Genomic DNA, 21,613 nt, shown 5'->3' with positions numbered 1-21,613 from the left:
ACTCTTAAAAAAAAAAAAGAGAAAAAGAAAGGAAGAAGAAATATAAAATAAAAGAAAAAAGGAAGAAAGAATAAGAAAAAGGGGGGGGGGGTGACTCATCATCCCCTTCCCCACCTTCTTCTTCTTCCCTTCTCTCTTCTTTCTTTTATTCTATTCTTTTCTTCTTCCCTTCTTCTTCTCCTTTTGCTTCTCCAAACCTAACCCCCCAAATCCACCATTCTAACCCGAATTCAAGATTTAAGGTATGAATCTTTACCTATTTTTGATTTCTAACATGTTTCTAGGCTTAGATTTTAGCTTAGGGTGATAATTTTTGAGTTTTAAGAAAAACCTAAGTTTTAGGTTTCTCTCTCTTTTCTCAAATTAATCTCTTGTTTGCTTTTAAATTCTTGATTTCCTTGCAATTTGTGTTGACATGATGATTAATTTATAGCTTGGGTGTGATTTCCATTCTCAATTTGTGGATATTTCGAGAAATTGCTCAATTTGGGTAAAATCCCCATTTTAGCTCAAAGTTCAACTATTCAAATTATAGTTAGAAACGTATCAATGGAGTTGTGAATTGCATTATTTTTATGTTTTAGTCATTGGGTATCTCCAATTTTGCATGAATTTGTGAATTTCGGGTGAAACACTTAGGGACCAAATACTTATGGTTTAGTCCCTAAGTTCCTAAAACTATGATTTTTGCCTATGAATGGTCGTTTGGGGGTTTATGTTGAAACTTATAAATATGTTCTAACTCTTCTATTTTTGGTCTATTCCTCAAGAACTATGGGTCGGAAAGGCAAAGCTAAGGTCGTCGTCGAGAACAAAGCCGAATCTGAGGTCGAGTTCGACGAAAGCCTCCAAGCTAAGTATGATCCACCCTTTGGTCTTATTGATGAACGTGAGGGAATATTGTACGATAGGTTTTCCAAGCAAGACCTTGCTACACACATAGTTGTTGATCAAACTTATTTATCGAGTATAGGTTTAAAGAAGGATTTCAATGAAATCCTCAAATTCCACGGCTGGTATAGACTAGCCACCAAACAGACTCCAGTTTATCACAACTTTACCATGGAATTCTTGACCACTTGGAAAAAAGAGCTACCCTTGGGAGGTGGGAAACACTCTTTTAGACTAAACGGTAAACCCTACCGTCTCGATGACACCACACTAGCAGCCCTAATGGGAGTTTATAACGACCCAGAGGCAATCTCAGACTTTGAGAAGCCTATAACAAAAGATATAGCTTGGGAACAACTCACAAGCATATCAGACTTTAACTCCCAGACTGCTAGCCCAGTCGCTCTCCTAGACCCACTTCTCAATCTTGTTCACAAATTTGTGGCCCACAACTTATTGGGCAAAAACGAGAGCAATAAAGTCTCAAAGACGGAATTGCTCATACTATGGTGCGTGGCCAACCACAAACACGTGGACAATGTCAAGACCATATTTGAAGGCTTCTCAAGCCAAACAAGTAGAAAACGCGGTTCCCTAGGCCTTGGGCACTTAGTTACCAACCTACTTGAGAGCCAATTCAAAAATTTGGACAATCCCGAAATTGCTATTTACCCCACTTTGCTTAACTCCAAGTTTTTGGGGAAATCTACTTTTCAAGAAGTCTTAAACAGGAACCCAACCGGAGGAGCAAGCTCTAGCGCAGGGGGAAGAAAAAGAGCACGAGTTCCACAACAGCAAAGGGACGAAGAACCTGAGGAAGAAGAACCTGCGACAGTAGGAGACCAAAGGGAACACCAAGCATCGAGGACGAAGGCCCAGTTCCAAGCCATCAACACTATGATGGCAGAAATGCGAGATCTTAACCTACGGACCTTTAACACTGTTCAGCAGATGGACCAACGGTTCACCAACTTTGAGCAGAACATGGACCGAAGGCTTTCGGGTCTTGAATACGTAGCAGCAGACTACTGCGAGCGCTACAACATGCCTTGGCCATACCCCCCGGCCGATCAGTAAGTTGTCTTCTCCACCCTAACTCTTTACACTCGTACTTCATGATTTGTGATGCAATGTTGGAACTTATTGCATGTTTTAGTGTGAGGAGGAGGGGTAGACAAACTTACAAAAATTGTATAAATTTTAAATTTTTGTTGCGTCGTATCTAGTTTAGTTTAGCGTTTTTAGGTTTTGTCTATGTTTTTGCATGTTTAGGACCTAAAACCGTGAACCTCCTTCGAATCTAAACTTCGTTATTTATCTTTGAGGGCTGAGAACCGAATCTAAAATTGCATGACAACTAGTTTAGGTGTAGGACACAACTCTTGTATCTGTAAAAGCATGAGCTAAAGTTTGCATTTGGACCCTACTTTTGAAGAAATGCTAAAATCATTACTTAGGTAGATAACTAAAGAATTGAAGGCATGTGATATTAAACTTGAGTTTGGGGAAAACTAGTAAACACAAAATTGAAACCCAAAGAATTGTGAGCTGAATTTGAGCCTAAGAGCGAACATCAAAAAGCTCTTTTTCTTGACATTTTTGTATGAATGCTTTGACTTGTGGAAGATTACAGATTTTGCACCTAATACTGTGTTGAACCTACATGCAATGATTTGAGATGATAAACGATGAATCAGCCTCATTAGAATTAACCATTTTTTTACGTTATTTTCTCTTTTTCATCCACTCTAGGAAGCCCCTTTGAGCCTATATTTTTGTAGTTTGTAGATTTTTCTTTCGTTCTAACCTGTTTTTGCAAACCACAACTTGGTTCGCTACTTAACCCAAATTTTTTGCAAAGCTCGAATTGAGCCTTTGTTTTCTTCTAGCGCTTTATCTTTGTTTATGGCATTACAGTAGCAAGCCAAAAGGCTAAGAAGTGAATGAGCATCACTATCCAAAAAAGAAAAAAAAGAAAAAAAGAAAAAAAAGAAGAAGAGAAAAACAGAAAAAAGAAAAGAAAAGAGACGAACAAGAGGGAAGAACTTCATTCCCCAGTTCCTAAAAATCAAAAAAACGTCTCAAGAAAACATCCCCAAAAAAAAATAAAAAAATAAGGGATGAATAAAAAGCTCAGTCACTTCGTATTTGCTAAAGCCATTTTAACTTTGTTTTTGTAGCGCTAGAACTTATAACCCTTGTTGTACCTTTAACCCTCTAACCACATTACAAACCCAATTAGAGGCTGTTTTTTGATATCATCGGAGTCATATAGCATAGTAGAGGAACTCAGATGAACGTGCCAAATCAACGTAATCCTAAGCAAGAACATAAGCCGAGAGTAAACACTTTAGCCACCAAAATTGTGTGAATGAGTGAACTACCTATGGTGAAGTGTTTTACTTAGCGATCCCCTTAAACTCGTTTAATTGAACATGTGTCCATTTGCTTAAAACTATGACCCATGATAATTGAAATGCAGCTTTTGGATATCGTGTCTCTACTTTGTATTTCCGAATGCATGTAATTACAGATGCTCGAAGTTGTGTCAAGCACCTAGTCAAACCGGGAGGTTTTCTAGCTTGCTTGTGATGGCGGGTTTAGTTTTTAGTTTACTTGGGGACAAGTAAAGTTTTAAGTGCGAGGAGGTTTGATAGGGGTCAAAAACCCCTATCTTTGGGTACGGTTTTAGGACGGGTTTTAGAGTTATTTGGTTAATAAGCGAGCAATTCTCGCATTTAAATGCTTTTGTGTGAGTTAGTTAGGAATTGGAAACGTTCTATTTACTTTTCGTCGTTTAGGCTCGTTTTGTGATCAATTGAGGCAAATACGGCCGAAATAGCATGCATATTAGAATTCCGTTATCTTTTGAAGCTAATTGGTCCGTCAAAAGTCGCACCAAACGAAGCATTTGCTCAAAATAAGCGATTGACGGATCAATTTGGCTTTTGGACTAATGTTTTCCAGAGTTTTTATGCGTGTGCAGGTGTAAGTTCGGGCGAAAAAGGGCATAGAATTCATCAAGCTTGAATCGAGCACGCTTCGGGTGAAAACGCTCGGCGAGCAGGGTCCCACGGGCCATTTCTGCTCACCGAGCAGGAGCCTGCTCGCCGAGTAGGGCGCCAGGCGCCTGCTCGGCGAGCAGGAGCCTGCTCGCCGAGTAGGCCACCAGGCGCCTGCTCGGCGAGTAGGGGGCTGCTCGGCGCGAGCAGCCCTGCTCGCCGAGCAGCCTTCCCTGCTTGGTGAGCAGCCCTGCGGGAATTGGTCAAAAAGACCAATTCCGCCCCCACGAAGCCACGTTCGGCCCCACGTCTTCCTACACCAACTAGGACACGAAAATAGGTCAAAACGAGGCCCGAGACGCGTCTATAAATAGGATTTTTCCATTGTAATTAGACATCTTTCATTTTTGTAAATTATTTTAGCTTTCCCCTTGTAATTCCTCTCCATCTTCTCCATCTTCCTCAACCTCCATTGAAGCTCCTTCAAAGCTTTTTCTCGAGGAATTATCAAGGTCCGTCCTTAAGATCAAGTCGCCGGCTGCAGAGTAAATAGGTTCCCTGAAAGGGATTTTTGTATCTCCTTTTATCTTTCCTTGTTTGTACTCTTTGATACAGTTGCCGAACTTGACTTATTGTATCTTGTGACAATTATCTTCGCCTTTAATAATGATTTAGCTCTTGTTTTGTTCTATGATTAATTGTTTAATCTCTGTCTTACGCTTTATTCAATTGGTTTAACTCATTCAAAAGCCCCAAAATCTAGTAGGCACATATTGCGAGCTGAATCTGACCTAGTCAGAGCCTAGGAGATTGACGACCTCTTAGTTGATTAAGCGCCAATTTACTGAGCCTTAGACCTAGTTTCGGCCTTAGGGAATCACGCGCTAGGAACCTCAGGAGGGTAAGTAGGGTTAATCGCCTTAAATACAAGTGACTCAGATTAGGTTTTTATTCAATAGACTTGATAATCTATCTTTATTATTATCGTTCATACCATGTTCCTTCGAATAGTTTCATTAATGAAAGATCAATTAGGGGTAGAGTAACTTAGTTAGGCGTAGAATAACTTAGCTAGAATTAGATAACTTAGCTAGGATTAGCATAATTCAACCTAGGAGTAGATTAATTAAAACAAACAAACTCAAAAGCCCCTAAGCCTAGATAACATCCGAGATCGAGTAGCTCGGTACTTGCAGAAATAAATCCTGTGGACGATAACCTGGACTTAAACCAGAAATTTATTACTTGATAACGACGGGGTACACTTATCCCTTACTGAGGTTTCTGCGAAACCGCATCAACCCCCTTTATCCCTTGGTTTACACAACTTCTCCCATCCAAACCAATGAATCCTATCTGACCCATTCTCTTTTTTACCCCACCAGAAGGAATTCATTATTTGTTGTAGCTCCTCACAAATAGACTTAGGAATAAGGAAAGTGCTCATACAGAATGTAGGAAGAGTTTGAGCTACTTTTTGATCAATACATCCTTACCAGCACTAGACAAGAATTTAAAGCTCCACCCATTAACACGCTTTCTTAGTCTATCTATGAGAAACGAAAACAAACTTCTTTTTGACCTTCCAATCAGAGATGGGAGCCCTAAATATTTGCCCGTATTCAACGGGGCCCATACTCCTAAAACATTACAAATCCCCTCCCTTACCTCTCTTTTTACATTATTTCTAAAGAAAATACCTGATTTGTTGACATTCACTACTTGCCCTGAGGCCTTTTCATACGCATTCAGGATTCTCAGCACATTTTCAGCTTCCACAACTGTTGCCCCAAAGAACAGAAAGCTATCGTCTGCAAAGAACAAATGTGATACCACTGGGGCTCCTCTGCACACCTTGCATCCTCTTATAAGATCATCCCTCTCTGCCTTGTAGATTAATTGGGACAGCACCTCCGCACACAGTATGAATATGTACGGTGATAACGGATCTCCTTGCCTAATTCCTCTCCCTAGATTAACCGGCCCCGCCAACTCATTGTTAACGGAAATTGAGTAGTTGACCGTCGTCGCACAAAGCATTATCCATTGGATCCACACCTCACTAAACCCCATGGCCTTCATAACAACTTCCATGAATCTCCAATCCACTCTATCATAGGCTTTGCTAACGTCAATCTTTAGTGCCACCTCTCCCTGTTCTCCCTTGTTCTTTCTCTTCATATAGTGAATAGCTTCAAAAGATACATGTACACTATCAATTATAGACCTTCTAGGGACAAAAGCTGCTTGAGTCTCACTAATAAGGTTAGGAAGTATTCCTTTTAGCATTTTAGCAAGAACTTTGGAGATTATTTTGTACAACACATTGCAAAGTGCTATAGGCCTATAATCTGCCTAAATCAAATTTCACCATTGTCATTTTCCTCCGAGCTTTAAGCATTTTTCGTGAAACCGAGATCACCGAAACCCAATTTTCGAGTCATTCTCAGTTTACACACCTATTCTAAAAAATTAAGGGAACTAAAAAAAATTAAAGATCAAAAATATCAAAATACTTTTTTTACTAGTAATAAGCCGTTTTCTTTCGCATTTGCTTACATAATATAATAATCATAATCTCTTTCACGTGCCATAGAAACCAGTCTACAAGTATCATATTTTTTAATGGTTTGAAGCTAAATTAAAATTTAAAGAGGGGGTATTTTGGAGTTTTTCTTTTAAATTATTTATCATGTCAGAGAAACAAACCTAAGGTTCTATACTTTTTAAATTAGAACCGAATCTGGTAGTTAATCTACCAGTTTCTTTACCAAATTAAAATCGATAGACTAGCTACTGGTTTAACGTGGTTAGCAGAACCCCACAATTGTTTACCATGAATTTATTCTTTCCATTGTCCTCTTAGCTCTTTACGCTTACATTATAATTTGTCAACAGTAATAGATAGTAGACTAATAGACCACTGTGATGTGAGGTATTGGTTATTAATTCTAAATTTTGATTGAGTTAAAATGTCTATATTAGTTATTGTATTTTATATATAAACATGAAGCCAGCATAGCTGGGATGTTGGTCGATTACATTCCTCGCTAACCAATCTTTAATAATAAAAAACAACTAATAGTAATAGAGAAAATGAATATGTTTCTTTTTTCTTTCTAACAATTGGATGTCTTTTTTTATCAATTGAGGAAGAAGTGGATTTTTAATGACGCTATTGAGTTTTCATTTGCAATAACTGATATATGATTTCATCAATTTCTTAATGGTTTGGTTGATGATTATCCGATCTTGAGTTTGCGTATTGCTGATGTGGTGTCTGATCATAAGCATGGTCGTGGTTATAGGTGCGTGAAAACATGGTCAGAAGTTGAGATGTTAATTCCTGTTTCACACAACATATATATTTAACATACCAGAATCAATAGATTTTTTTTTAATGCTGCTTCCCTTTTATTCAGGGGTTGATTTAATGAAAATGTTTATTTCAATAAATCTGCGTTTTATAGCACACAGAAGCTAACTTAATGCGTATTGATCATATAATATAATATGACATATAATATGAAACAAAAAAATCTCTAAAATGACATGTAATATGAAGAAATCGGAATAGAAATACCCATAATGTATCAATTTATAATTTGAAACCAAAAGAAATATTAATCTATCATTTCTCTTTATTTTAGTAATAATAAACTAATTCACTACATTCTCAGAACTCAACAATGGAGACTCATCATGATTAGTACCCATGCCTTTTAGAACTCAAATGGAGGTGTTCCCGGAGAAGTTTGAGGATTAGGACCGGAGGGAACAAGCCTCTTGGAACCGAACGATGGAGGTAATTCAGGAGAAACTGCAGGATTAGGACCGGAAGGAACAAGCCTCTTAGAACCCATCAATGGAGGTAAGTCAGGTGAAACTGCAGGATTAGGACCGGACGGAACAAGCCTCTTAGAACCGATTGATGGAGGTAAGTCAGGAGAAACTGTAGGATTAGGACCTGACGAAACAAGCCTCTTAGAACCCATCGATGGAGGTAAGTCAGGAGAAACTGCAGGATTAGGACCTGACGGAACAAGCCTCTTAGAACTGATCAATGGAGGTAAGTCAGGAGAAACTGCAGGATTAGGACCTGATGGAACAAGCCTCTTAGAGCCGAACGAACGATGGAGGTGTTCCCGGAGAAGTTTGAGGATTAGGACCCGAGGGAACAAGCCTCTTAGAACCGAACGCAGGAGGTGTTCCCGGAGAAGTTATAGGATTAGGACCGGAGGGAACGAGCCTTTTCAAGTGCCATTGATCATGCACCTTTACATAGTAACTCTCAGACATTGGAATGTCACCGGAGGAAGAAAGGGTATGGCGGCCGGCTTCACAAGAAGAAACCATAAGAAATGCTATAACTATCAAAACCTTCATATTTTGTGTTTTACAAAATTATGAAGAAAGAAATGGTTTAGGATTCTTAATTCTGAGGCTACTTATATAGTAGCTACTATGTGCTTCAAAAAAGAAAAAACTTAATTCGGGCAGATTTTATGTAATCTAGTTGCTATATATGATTTGATATTCTGCAGATTTCTTGACATTTATTTAGATTTGCTTCTTTATTCATTTTTATTTTATAGTTTTTTTTTCTATTATTCTTTAGATATTATTTCGTCCAGAATTTAGGTGTGTTCGGTAAAATAATTTTTTTAAAATTTTAGGGTTAAGATGAGAAAATAACCCAAACGTTTACGGTCAGGAGCAATTTTACTCTTAACGTCTAAAATTGTACAATTTTACTCTTTATATTGGCAACCAAGAGCAATTTTACCCCTAACATTGACAAGTTGGGTCATTTTGAGAAATAATTCATCAAATTGTCTTCTCGATCATGAATCTTGTCATCTACAATTCAAATTTGTGTAATTTTATAACCATTATTAACAAATCACACAGATGAACGTGAAAAGAAATTAAAAATATATATTTTATTTTGTACGAGTTGGACAAAAAAATCAAATATTTCACTGAATATAAAAATGTTAATCTTCAATTCTATTATTAAATCACAAAAAACTATAATTTTTTTTAGAATCAAAATGACGTGCAATTGGTGGAGAATATGGAACAAAATATCCACATTTTATAATAATGTCTAAAATTAATCCAACTTGCCAACTTTAAGGGTAAAATTGTTTTTGGTTACCAATGTTAGAGGTAAAATTACACCATTTTAGACGTTAATGGTAAAATTGCTCATGGTTGTAAACGTTAGAGGTATTTTTGCACATTAATCCTAAATTTTATTTATGAGATTATTTAGTATTAGAAAAGATGATAACTAAATTGGTATTATTTGTTAATTTGAGGCTTAAATATTTATATTTAAAGGAGTGATGAGTTTTTTTTTGGGTGTTTTTTCTAAGGGAGAGATGAAGTTTTGAATAAGGTATAATGCAAATTTGCCTTTAAATTTATAAAATAGTGTACTTTTATGTCTAACTTTGTCAACCAATGTCAATTTTACCCTTACTTAGGGTTGTGCACAATGTGGTAAAACCGTAAAACTGAACCGAACAGTATAAAAATTTGATTTTTGGTTCGGTTCGGAATCAATTTGATTTTTTAGGATATATCGGTGTTCGGGAAGAAAAGGAAAAGGCAAGAGAAAGGCTATCTAGAATTTTCCATTTCTAGGGAAAGTTCTTATATTAAGCACCCGGTCTTCCATGTCACTCGGAAGACCTCCAATTCACATTTGGACACGTGTATGGCGACCCCATGTAATAATTAAAATAGTGGGGCCTCTTATAATAATTATGGGTCCATATTACACGTTTCAAAATATGTATATATAGTGACTCAGTTTTTACACTTTATTTGAAAAAAAATTATATCTTATTAATCTATTATAAACGACATCCATTATGGTATATTAATTTGTATATAATCGGTTCGGTTTAAAAAAATGTAATCTAGGTACCAAAGTGTAAACTAGGTAAAGTTCAGATACCATTGATGTAGTTTACCCGTAGCAAAAATATCAAATCAAAATTCAAGTAGGAGCAAAAAAAAAAAACCAAAATAGAAAGAAAGGCAAAGATCGGAGATGGAGTGGCGCACCAATGATTCAACTACGGAGGGATTGGCTGCCGATTTTGATTTAATCTTAGTTAGGATTAGGGATTTCAATTTAGGCTTAAGAAGAAAGAGGAATTGAGGAAGAAGAACTAAAGAGATTAAAAAGAGTAAGAGAGACCGATGGTTTGTTTTAGGACCTATTTAGTTTTACATTTAAATATTTACTTTTTATTTTTTATTTTTATTGTAAACAAAAGGACGTAATTCTAATTAAATAAAACGGGGTCGTTTTCTTTAAAACAAAATTAAAAAAATAAAAAGAAAATATTAAATTTAAAACCATTCTTTATCCTCAATTCTAGAACCAGTAAATCCAAAATTAATACCTGAGTTTTTTAAAAAATAAAATGTCAGTGGAGGCAACTGCCCCAGTGCTCCCATACTGGATTCGCCCTTGCCTAGGGTTGTGCACAATGTGGTAAAACTGTAAAACTGAACCAAACAGCATAAAAATTTGATTTTCGATTCGGTTCGGAATCAATTTGATTTTTTAGGATATATTAGTGTTCGGGAAGAAGAAAAGTCGGGAAGAAGAGGAAAAGGCAAGAGGAAGGCTCTCTAGAATTTTCCATCTCTAGGGATCTGTAAGAGCGCGAATATAGTGACTCAGTTTTTACACTTTATTTGAAAAAAAACTTATATCTTATTAATCTATTATAAACGACACCCATTATGGTATATTAATTTGTATATAATCGGTTCGGTTTTACAAAAAAAAAAAAAAAATTAAAAATTGTATATATTAATTTGTACCTTTTTTCCTTCTAGTTTCTAATAGTGAATGTATTTCCAGTGCCACAATGCATTACCAAAAACTTTAGAGTGGTGCATTCTTCACCTTATCTGATTAAATATTATAGTACATCACCAAAAATCTTATCTGCTTTTATTTCCCCAAAATATGTTTCTGTTTCCCAATCGTCTTATAGTACATCACCTGCAAACAAACTTGAGCCATATCACAAAACCTGAGCTGAAATCTTCTAGTCCCACCACAAAATAAAACATCACTGCTCTTATGGGCATCTTAGCAAGTAAAAGTGTTAAATTTTGGAATTCAAAGCCCCAAGTTATGAAATGTGAAAAGTTGAGTTTTATTTTGCAGCTACCTGATAGCTTCAATGGGTTTACAAGTGAATCCTAATTATATGGAGTCTTGCTAACTTTTCAGTGTTATCGTTTTGTGAATAGTCAATCCTACTTATCGTTTTATGACTAGCAGTGTCTACACTTTGAAGTAAATACCCTTCATCCACCTTATCAGTTTTATTCAAAACTGTAATTGAATGCTTTGCCCTTGGAGGCTGAATGTGTGGATACTGTGAACTGACTATTGTTTTGTTATGTGACAGCACTGCTAGCGTCGTGACCGTTAGGAGCACAATTCGGTGGTTGAGGGAACAAACTGAGAGCTGAGCTTGCTAGTTTTTAGTCCATATTTTGACTGTTATTCAGAACTTTTGGATTGTTTGTTTTAGTAGACACAAGACTAGAATGTTTTGAGAATGTTAAAATGAAGCTAATGCATTTTGTGTTCTGAAGATGTGATAATATTTTGTGGCATTGGAATGAGCCTTGGCTTTAATTGCATGCATGTCTGGTTTTTAGAAATGTTGTGTTTCTAGGTATCAAATGTTATCTTTTGTACTTGCTCAATAGGTGGCTATATGTACTTCAAATATATGTGTTGCTTATAACTTGGACATTTAATGGTAGGTTAGCATTGAGGTTCCTTTTGCATTTACTGCAATTCCAGTTCAAGCTATAGATTCAACTGGGGCCAGAATCCTCGAACAAATACTTGCACTAATGCTTCCACGCTTTATGGCACAGGTTTGCAGGAAGATATCATAAGATTCATTTATCAATAATTTGAACCAAGTTACAGACGTGCCACATAGTCCATTAAGGTTAACTTGTGGTGTGTTCACAATGTATATATGACTGTCTTTTTTGGTATTTGTTATGTTCAGACTATATAGGGGTGGGTGGGGTAGCAATGGATTCACTTGTCTATATTCTCAAATACAAGCTACTAACTGTTTTCTTTTAATGATGCTTTTTTGATACTCAAAACTTATTCAACTCAATTTTGTGAGCTGCAAATGCTTGTTTATATTTTTATTAGTGCATTGACGTCTGTACATTTCTTTTTCATAACATGATGAGTACCATTTATCAATGTTTTTCATTGCATTTTTGACAGCTTGTTAAAGACTGAAGCATGGGCTTCTGGTGACACCTTAAGGCAGCCACTTCGAACAGGTGAAATTTGAGATTTGTGTGAACCCAACAGAGGATAATCACATTATCTGAATCTGTAGTTTGTTTTTTCAATCCATCAAAGCACATATGTACTTTGTTGGTCATATTTACTTCTTACCTCACTCTGCTTCTATCTAGTATGTATTACTTGATAAGGAAAAACAAGTAGCAACCATGGAAAGGGAAGTAGATGGTGGTCTTGAAACTTTGTGTTTAGGCTTACCTGCAGTCATTACGTAAGTATCTATATGTTTTGTATTAAATTGCGTTTTGCTTGCACATTTGGAGGTGGTTGAGTTTGTAATCTGGATGTGCAGAATTGATTTGAGACTAAACCAGCCAAGGTATGCAACACTTCCAAACATCATAAAAGCGGAATCATATGGAAGTGTAAGTGCGTGCTTGATAATTTAGCACTTCACTAATCATGTTCGGTGGTGAACTGAGTGCTCATAGAATTCAATTTATCACTACAAAATTTGAGTTCTATATAAGTTTATCTGTTAAGATCATCTAATATTTTTAACTTTATTTGTCTCCTCTCGATCTCAATAGAAAATATTTCTCTATGGTAGGAATTACTTTATTTTCAATAAACTGTAGATTATGTGCTATCAGAATTTCATGTATCTCTAGTGAGCCGTTTATTTTACTCTTAGTTTATGTCCATATGAATTACATATAATGGCCCTAATTAGGCTATTAGAGTGTGTGACACAGTACTTGCATTAAAATCAGCACTCGATTAACTGTATTTTATGTTGCAGTGAGCAAAAGGGATGGAAGAAAACCTGCAAAGAATGGGTATAACAAGTCAGAAGATTCAAGGTTTAGGTGTTTAGGCTTCTTATATAGTTTAATGTTAGCTTTGTAATGACAAACCTTTGGTTAGGATTGTGATCTTCACATATGTACAAGTTTATTGTTATATATAAAGGTTATTTGCATATTATTTGCAATCTACTCTGATTGTATATACAGGTTCATGAAAGAGGTAAAAAAAAAACAATTACAAAATTCTTATAAGAAAATGTCATCTTACTTTCTATCTAACAACACAGAATTTGTAACCAATTGTCATACTAATTACATTACAACGACAGAATTTCATACAAATTATGTCATCTGAATTACATTACAACGACAGTCAGGAAAATAAAAACTGTCATAATATTAACATAACAACTTCATTTTAACTTGATATTTTGACAGATTATTTAAACATGGTGTCGTGAGAACATAAATACGGTAACAGATATTATTAGATGATTTGTCATATAATTCGTGGTCGGATGACGGGTAGCAATTTGGTCGCTGTCATGTGAAGGGGGTTTTGGCGTAGTGAAAATAATAAGGTTAAGAACAAAATCAATACATAATCAAAATTAAAGGTCGGGGAGGTCTTTGATTTTTGGTGGCCAATGAATATAATGATTGAATGCTATATATCATGCTTTATATATAGGTTTATTTGTGACTTTTGGATTTCCTTCGTTTTGTGGTTTTTCATCTTCCTATAAACTCTTACTTTTTTTTATTACTTTGATTAATGAGCTAGTAATTGACAATAAATAATGTGTCAATATAGTACTTATGATATAGAGATAATTAAAACTCATTTATTCTTTTTGCTCCTATGATACCAACTAAGCCAAAAAAAACCTCCAAAATACTTCTTGTAAATTCTCTCTGTTGTCGCTAATATAAACAAGAAATTATATCATAAGAAATTACTGGACTAATTTTTAGTTTATTACTATGATGTTATGTTCTAAATCAGGAAGTTTGGATTCTTTTTCCTTTAAGAATCTGTTCATTTACGGATTCATATTGTTATATATGTAAATTAATAGGCTTGGATTTTCATGAATTAATAATAAGAAGAATATTTTTTGAATAATTACTGATTATGCCAATATATATCACGATTCTTTTAAAATTGTGAATACATTAGGAGCTCCTAAATTTTATTTAATAAACAAATTGGTACTTAAATGCAGCTTGATTTGAAATCTCATTTTTCTTTAACTCCATCATTTATAGATTTCGTCTTAGTTTTTATTTGAAGTTATATTTGTTTCACATGTTCAGTCTCTTTACAATTAAGGTTATAATCTGATTATTTGTTCTTTTCTTTTTTAATGTTATAATCATAAACTATTTGACTACTTAGATTTTCTATGTACATAATATTAGAGTTTTTTTTTTTTTTTTGAGTAGATGTCACAAAGTTAAACTCTAATGAAAGACAATGGTAATAATACTAATTATGTTGGGGTTTAGTGTCATATAGACAATTGTTGTAGGATATAAACTATTTGTAAATGAATTGTTCATTATCATTTGTTTTATAAGATATAGTAAATTAAACTATATAAAGGCATTAATCTTTTATCAGAACTAATTAAGTCAAATAAAAGAAATCCCAAGTTTATTTAAGTGATAAAGTGTTCATACAATCGGTTGGCATATTACTGTTGAGACTTGCATGTAACAGTGTTTTCTGTCGAGATACAGAGCTGATCTCACAAGCTTTACATTGTTTTTAAATATCAAGAAACAAATGTTTGCTTTATTTGATGAATATAAGAGAAAGCTTCAACCTATTGATGAATCAGTAAATGCAAGTCAATTAGTAAGTAATTCAATTTCATCAGGAAAAAAAATAGTAAGTCATTCAAATAAGGCAAATAATGATCGAAAACCAAAGCCTCTTCTTGGGGAAAAATATAAAAAAACGAGATCACATGGTGTGAGTGGTGCATATAAGAAGACTGAATTAGAAGTATAATTAGCTAAGGCACTAGTGGATGATCAAGAAGATTTGGATGTCTTGAAATGGTGGAAGACAAACTCTGGCAGATTTCCATTCTTTCTGAAATGACAAAGGATGTGTTGGTTGTCCCTATATCTACTGTGGCTTTTGAATATTCATTTCATCTGCGTTCGAAATTTTTATTTTTCACAGTTCCAAAGCATTTTTTTATATGCGGAATATGACTATATTCTAGGTATGTAATGACTTGGGTAATTGGTCTAAATATATAAATGGACCTTCCATTTGACCAAATTTCATAATATTTCCTAATTATAATATACTAATAAATAACCAAAATAATTAAATATGATAAATGAGCCGCGCAAGGCGCGTGTTTAAAATCTAATAAACAGATATTTAACTCCCTATCACTCAAACCAACTGTTGATTAGTTATTGGAATTCAAATGATTCTATTCAACAAGGGCATCAATGAAAGCGTGTGGAATTAATTGAATTCTTTCATATGAAAATTATTTGCAGATAAAAGAAGTAAATTGATTTAGTAAATAAACTGATTTGAATTCCACTAAAAAAATTATTTTCCGATTTTTTAAATTATTTCACACAACATATGTATTATACAGGAATCAGCTTTTCAAAAAAAAAAAAACATAAAGGAATCAATAGATTTTTTTTTTCTTAAAATACTGCTTCCCTTTTATTCAGGGGTTGCTTTAATAAATTTTTTTATTTCAATAATCACTTACCACATAAGAATTGTTGGTGCTACATGAAATTAACTTTGATAGAATTATAAACAGTCATGTTTATTGAGTTGTTATATTGTTTAGTAAAGAGTCGCATGTTCTTAGTAAAGAGTTATTTTATATTATAAATATTTAGATTGTAATTTAGTTTAATAGAGTGAAAAATACTATTTCCTCCGTTTTATATTACATGTCTTTTAAGAGAGTTGCACAGAAATTAAGAATATTAAAAAAAATATTATTATTGATTCCACTATTTATTAATTATATGATAAGTCTATTATTTTAATTAATTTTACTAAACCTGCGTTTTATAACACAGAGTATGTAACTTAATTGATCATGTAAAAAATATCTAAAAAGACATGCAATACGAATAAATAGGAATAGGAATACGCATAATTTATCGATTTATAATTTGTAACCAAAAGAAATATTAATCTATCATCTCTCTTTATTTTAGTAATAATAAACTAATTCACTACATCCTCAGAACTCAACAATGGAGACTCATCAGGATTAGTACCCATGCCTTTTAGAACTCAAACGGAGGTGTTCCTGAAGAAGTTTGTGGATTAGGTCCGGACGGAACAAGCCTCTTAGAACCGATCAATGGAGGCAATTCAGGTGAAACTGCAGGATTAGGACCGAAAGGAACAAGCCTCTTAGAACCGATCAATGGAGGTAAGTCAGGAGAAATTGCAGGATTAGGACCGGAAGGAACAAGCCTTAGAACCGATCAATGGAGGTAATTCAGGAGAAACTGCAGGATTAGGACCTGACGAAACAAGCCTCTTAAAACCGATCGATGGAGGTGTTCCCGGAGAAGTTATAGGATTAGGACCGGAGGGAACGAGCCTTTTCAAGTGCCATTGATCATGCACCTTTACATAGTAACTTTCTGACACTGGAAGGTCACCGGAGGAAGAAAGGGTATGGCGGCCGGCTTCAGTAGAAGAAACCATAAGAAATGCTATAACTATCAAAACCTTCATATTTTTGTGTTTTACAAAATTATGAAGAAAGAATGGTTTAGAATTCTTAATTCTGTTGCTACTTGATTCGGGATACGAGTAAAAGGCCCAAGAAGGCCCAAGCAAGCAGAAGGGCCCAGGGCCCAAGCACCCTCTATAAATACACAACTCACATTGGAAGCTAGGGGCGGGTAATCTTTTCAATCACTTGCACATTACATTCAATAGTTTCCCTTGAGCGACTAACTATCTTGCTCGTCGGAGTATCCGCAGGGACCCTTCCCGGCGCAGGGACGAGCCATCGGTAATCTAGAATACCTCTCCGGAGACCAGGATCACTGTGTTCGCATACCTGATTATTTGGTGTGGTGATCGTGGACTACAAGTGACTCCGGATCTTCAAACAAGATGCAAACCCCTAATGACTCGGCTCCAACGATGGTACCCGAAGCTGGAGCGACCAGCTCGACGACTCACGCCGGAGGCGTGATCCAGAGCCTTCCGTTCTCCCCCAGAAACCTTGGCCCTCTGATGGAGGAGGTAGGCCCGGAACGAGCCTTTTCAAGTGCCATTGATCATGCACCTTTACATAGTAACTTTCAGACACTGGAAGGTTACCGGAGGAAGAAAGGGTATGACGGCCGGCTTTAGTAGAAGAAACCATAAGAAATATTAATCTATCATCTCTCTTTATTTTAGTAATAATAAACTAATTCACTACATCCTCAGAACTCAACAATGGAGACTCATCATGATTAGTACCCATGCCTTTTAGAACTCAAACGGAGGTGTTCCTGAAGAAGTTTGTGGATTAGGTCCGGACGGAACAAGCCTCTTAGAACCGATCAATGGAGGCAATTCAGGTGAAACTGCAGGATTAGGACCGAAAGGAACAAGCCTCTTAGAACCGATCAATGGAGGTAAGTCAGGAGAAATTGCAGGATTAGGACCGGAAGGAACAAGCCTTAGAACCGATCAATGGAGGTAATTCAGGAGAAACTGCAGGATTAGGACCTGACGAAACAAGCCTCTTAAAACCGATCGATGGAGGTGTTCCCGGAGAAGTTATAGGATTAGGACCGGAGGGAACGAGCCTTTTCAAGTGCCATTGATCATGCACCTTTACATAGTAACTTTCTGACACTGGAAGGTCACCGGAGGAAGAAAGGGTATGGCGGCCGGCTTCAGTAGAAGAAACCATAAGAAATGCTATAACTATCAAAACCTTCATATTTTTGTGTTTTACAAAATTATGAAGAAAGAATGGTTTAGAATTCTTAATTCTGTTGCTACTTGATTCGGGATACGAGTAAAAGGCCCAAGAAGGCCCAAGCAAGCAGAAGGGCCCAGGGCCCAAGCACCCTCTATAAATACACAACTCACATTGGAAGCTAGGGGCGGGTAATCTTTTCAATCACTTGCACATTACATTCAATAGTTTCTCTTGAGCGACTAATTATCTTGCTCGTCGGAGTATCCGCAGGGACCCTTCCCGGCGCAGGGATGAGCCATCGGTAATCCAGAATACCTCTCCGGAGACCAGGATCACTGTGTTCGCATACCTGATTATTTGGTGCGGTGATCGTGGACTACAAGTGACTCCGGATCTTCAAACAAGATGCAAACCCCTAATGACTCGGCTCCAACGATGGTACCCGAAGCTGGAGCGACCAGCTCGAGGACTCACGCCGGAGGCGTGATCTAGAGCCTTCCGATCTCCCCCAGAAACCTTGGCCCTCTGATGGAGGAGGTAGGCCCGGAACGAGCCTTTTCAAGTGCCATTGATCATGCACCTTTACATAGTAACTTTCAGACACTGGAAGGTCACTGGAGGAAGAAAGGGTATGGCGGTCGGCTTCAGTAGAAAAAACCATAAGAAATGCTATAACTATCAAAACCTTCATATTTTTGTGTTTTACAAAATTATGAAGAAAGAATGGTTTAGAATTCTTAATTCTGTTGCTACTTATATAGTAGCTACTATGTGCTTCAGCAAAAAAAAAAAAAAACTTAATTAGGGAAGATTTGATGTAATCTAGTTCCTATATATGGTTTGATATTCTACGGATTTCTTGACATTTCACTACAAAAAAACTGGCTTTTTATGACACTTTTATTTGTTGCGCACAAAATTTCGTCACTGATAAGTGCTAAACCATGACAAAAATAAAAAAATTGTCACCATTTTTAGTTTTTGTTGACAAATTAACATGTGTCTCAATTAATATAGATTTTTGTAACTATATAATACATTTCATGACGATAAAGTAAATATCATCACTTATAGATTTGGAGGCAGCAAATGGTACAAAAAATTTGGAGGGAAAAGACTTTTCTTGACGAAATAAAATTAATTATGACAATTATATCGTCACGGTAAAAAAACTATTTTTATGACATTTTTTATTCGTCATAATTTAATAACAATGAACGTGACAATATAAATTTCGTCACAAATTAAATTTTATGGTGACACCATCAAGATATTATCATGTATTTTAATGTGTTTGTATGACGATTTATAATAATTGTCATCATTATGTTAGTTAATGATGATTTTTTTTTATCATCACTATATATATAGAATAATTTTGGTGATGATTTTTATTTGTCATAATATTTTAGAAAAGAACGTGACAACTTAGAGTACATCGTATATTTTTATATAATAGAAAAGAATGTGACAACTTAGATTACATCATATATTTTTAATTATGGTGACATTATTAAGGTATTGTCATGTATTTTAACGCATTTTAATGACACTATATAAGGATTGTCGCCATTACGTTAACTAATGATGATTTTACATTGTCATTTTATGTAATAGTTAAGAGTTTCAAATCATTTAAGTTAGAGATCTCGAGTTCGAGTCTTAGTGTGTGCAAAAGCTTTACTAGGAGAAGATCCACATGAAGGATGTCTGACGAGTATTGAACCAAGTTATTACGTAAACTCTAAAAAACCGATAAATTCATTAAAGAAAAATAGAATTTCATCATTATCTTATTAGAAAGTAAGGTAGAGATAAACATAAGGTAAAATTTCATTCAATAAAAATTAAGGTAAAAAGTTATAGAAATTTGTTTAGATAAAAAAGCTCTTCTCCAATTTTTTCGAATTGATATATTTAACTGTTTAGCATTTTCAAAATTAAAAATTAATATTAATATATCAAGGTTTAAATATTTGAATAAGATTAATATTTTCATCCGTTTCAAAAAAAAAAGATTAATATTTTCATAAAAATAAATTTATCATATTAAAATATAATTTAATAAAGTAAATTACTATATATGGATTATGGTTATAAATTTTGATAAAAATTCTTTTAAATTTGAATATTTCATAATTTAAGCTCTAATTAGTTAGGCCCAAGAACATAACCCAAACCCAATAACACTAACATAACCTAACATTAGCATTAAAACCCCGCCTTTCCTCTCCTCACATCCCATCCCATCCCATCCAGGCAGTTTCTTCCCACGTCTAGCGTTCCGCCATCACCGAATGCATGAGCAACCACTCAGATCAGAGTCCAATCTCTCAATTTCTAGGGGGTAAGCATGTCTTTCTTATCTGTTTCACTTCTACTTTTTCTTTGCTTTCTCGCTCTCTCTCTCTCCCCCGTTTTCGTTTCCCTCACATCTTTCAACACTAGATTTTTTTTGTTCTTTTTTTCTCTATAGGTCGATTTCTCATTCTTTCACCAAATTGGTTTGAAGCCTTGTGGGTTTGATTTGAATGGAAGAAGAAAATTAGAGGGGTAACAAATCTTTCTCTTCTTCTCGGTTTTCTTTAATGCCTTTCTTTTAATCTATTTGTTTTCTCTGTTTCTTACTATTTCTTTTATTACAACTTCTCTAAATGAAATGCCTATCAAAATCTATTAATAGATGGCTCTGAAAACCGAAGACCTTTCAATAAAAAGGTTAGATGCAGGTAGTATCTCTACTGCAAAATGATATGATTGATGTGTATAAAGAATTGGTATATTAGAATGTGAAATTTGAGACTTGGGTAAATTAAATTGATAGTTGAATATGAAGTTTGGTGTTCCTCCTGGATTTAAAAGTTGAAATAGAAGATGCCACTATTTATGGTTATTGATTTTATTAAGTTTGATGTGATGATAATAACAGGTTGTATACCATTTGGCTTTTCTCTATTTTTTCTAAAAGAATTACATAAACTAATATTTGACAATTGTATTCAATGTGATTCTTTTGACAGAAGAAAGTAGATTATCATTACGTGGATGAGCAAATGGAAATGAAAGCATAAATGTGAATGGGTTTTATCCGAAGAAAGATAGAAAACCACAGAGGAAATTTGTGCAGTAAAGAAATAGAAAAATAGAACAAATTTCTTCTCTTTTTTGTTTTTTTTATGGTTGTTGTAATTTAATATTGGTTTCAGATATAAATAATAAGAGTTTATGATTATCTATATATTATCATTTTATTTCAATTTTCTTTTATAGTCCTTTTACATGTCATTTCTTTAATTTGATCGGAATTTATCGTTATTAATATTTTAAATAATTAAAAAGATAATTTTAATTAATTTAATACTAAATGAATTATTATGTGAACAATGATAATTATTTATCATAAATTATTATTTTTAATGAGAAATTAAATTTTACGATGACAGAACTTTGCCTTTATTATGACGATCATAATATCACCAGAATTATATAATTTTTTTAGTTATTTTGATATTCGTCACCATAACTTATGGATTTTCTGACAAAAATAAGAATTTGTAGTTTAAAAATTAACAAAAAGTGACGAAATACAATATTCAGTGACGATGAATGTCCGGTAATGATGACGAAATGAACGTCATAAAAACT

General features: G+C 34.7%; 1 long non-coding RNA gene across 1 annotated transcript; it reads left to right on the top strand.

The window, feature by feature from the left end:
- The first annotated feature begins 20,206 nt into the window (after positions 1 to 20,206).
- On the top strand, positions 20,207 to 21,124 carry LOC136235125 (uncharacterized). The gene is made up of 3 exons (XR_010691661.1): positions 20,207 to 20,315; positions 20,445 to 20,521; positions 20,989 to 21,124. It is a non-coding gene; the product is annotated as an uncharacterized lncRNA (long non-coding RNA).
- The last annotated feature ends 489 nt before the right edge of the window (positions 21,125 to 21,613 follow it).

Source organism: Euphorbia lathyris, chromosome 7, assembly GCF_963576675.1.
Source record: "Euphorbia lathyris chromosome 7, ddEupLath1.1, whole genome shotgun sequence".
NCBI classification, from domain to species: Eukaryota; Viridiplantae; Streptophyta; class Magnoliopsida; order Malpighiales; family Euphorbiaceae; genus Euphorbia; species Euphorbia lathyris.
The sequence above is the reverse complement of the archived record's forward strand: the minus strand, read 5'-3'. Positions and strand labels throughout refer to the sequence as shown.